This window comes from Siniperca chuatsi, linkage group LG6 (genome assembly GCF_020085105.1).
Source record: "Siniperca chuatsi isolate FFG_IHB_CAS linkage group LG6, ASM2008510v1, whole genome shotgun sequence".
Taxonomy (NCBI): domain Eukaryota; kingdom Metazoa; phylum Chordata; class Actinopteri; order Centrarchiformes; family Sinipercidae; genus Siniperca; species Siniperca chuatsi.
This window is the reverse complement of record NC_058047.1, coordinates 31,047,219-31,049,006: the sequence shown is the minus strand read 5'-3', so window position 1 is coordinate 31,049,006 and position 1,788 is coordinate 31,047,219. Positions and strand designations below refer to the sequence as shown.

At 44.1% G+C, this 1,788-nt stretch overlaps 1 protein-coding gene across 4 annotated transcripts in view; it reads right to left on the bottom strand.

Moving 5' to 3' along the window:
* The window catches only part of arhgap39 (Rho GTPase activating protein 39), a 157,780-nt gene that overhangs the window by 6,421 nt on the left and 149,571 nt on the right, over positions 1 to 1,788 (bottom strand). The gene's annotated exons all lie outside the window — the stretch shown is intronic.

Genomic DNA, 1,788 nt, shown 5'->3' with positions numbered 1-1,788 from the left:
CTGCACACACAATGTACAGAATATAGCCTTTTTAATGCAGTAATGTTTAAGGTCTAAGTGTTCGTTTATTTGTCATTTTACAACACAGGGTTGCACAATGAAATGTAAGTTGTAGCCCCTTTATGCAACACACTCATAGAACATATATACAAATATTTAAATTAGAATAAAATAAAACTATATATACTTATATACATATATACCTATAGGCTACACATATATACCCAGAAAGTATGTACAGTATGTGCAGTATGTGCAATGTCAGTGTAAAGTTACATGACATCCTCTGCACTCCAACATAAATGAGTTGGAGTTGAGGAGTCTCACAGCCTGAGGGAAGAAGCTGCTCTGTAGTCTGGTGGTACAACAGCAGATACTTCTGTATCTCTTGCCAGACGGCAGCAGGGTGAACAGGCTGTGGCTGGGGGGGTGCTGTCCTTTAGTATCCTTTGGGTTCTGCGCAGGCACCTTACCGATATCACTGATGGTCAGGAAATGGGTACTAATGATGTTCTGGGCGGTTTTAATCACCTCTGGTCCTGGGCTGTGCACATCCCATGCCAGTTTGTGACGTTTCCAGTCAGGATGCTTTCTTTTGGTCCTCTGTAAAAGTTAACAAGAGCACACAGCCCTGGGGGCTCCGGTGTTCAGTACTAGAGTGGAGGAGGTGTGACCAGCAATCTGAACTGTCTGTGGTCTGTTTGGGAGAAAGAAATATCCAGTTGCAAGCCCAGAATACAGTTTCATGGGGAGATTGTGTTAAGCTGAAATCAACAAACAGCATTCTGCTGTAGGTGTTGTTCTTCTCAAGCTGTGTGAAGGTTGAGTGGAGGGCAGTGGAGATGGCATCCTCTGTGGATCTGTTGGTTCTCTATGCAAACTGGTGAGCGTCCAGACTGGCTGGGATGTTGTTCTTTATGTGCTGGAGAACCAGTTTCCAGAATGGGGGGGAAAGCCACAGGGTGGTAGTCATTTAGACTAGATACTGCAGACTTTTTAGGTACAGGGACAATGGTGGCTGTCTTGAAGCAGGTGGGAACACTCTCCTGTGTCAATGATATGTTAAAAATGTCAGTAATGACACTGACTAGTTTACTGGCACATGTTCTTAGTACATGGCCAGGGATGTTATCAGGCCCAGCAGCTGTACTCGTATTCAGTCTCAGCAGGGTTCTTCTCACATCTGCTGTGGATACTGACAATGGCCGGTCCTCTGGAGGCTGAGAGACTTGACAGCTGACTCTTTGTTGGGGAGATTAAAACAAGCATAAAAGGTGTTTAGCTCATCTGACACCGTGGCCTCACACATGGTATGGGCGCTCCTGCTTTGGTAGCCTGTGATGGTCTAGATCGCCTGCCACATATTTTTGGTAATATTGGTGTTGAGGTCTGTCTCCAGTCTCTCCTGATGCCCCCACTTTGCCTCCTTGACGCCAGCTTTCAGTTTTGTTCTGGCAGGGCTATATGCTTCCTTGTCACCTGACTGAAAGGCAGCTATAACTATATAGTAGTAGTAAACTATATATAGTTTTTTCACTTCTGCTGGAGGTTAGTGAGAAAATGTTGTTTTTTTGTAATCTTTGAATGCCTTAAATTGTTTCAGTTAAAGATGCATGAAGAGGAGTATGTTTGGGAGTGTGTTTGTTTGATTGATAGGAGTCTAACCCTATCATAGTCCACCATGGTCATTGATGTCTGCTTGTCCATCCTCAGCTCCAGTGTTATCCCTGTAGTCCTGACTTAATGTTGATATTGCAACCAACCCTTTGTTACAGTGTCACTAACACA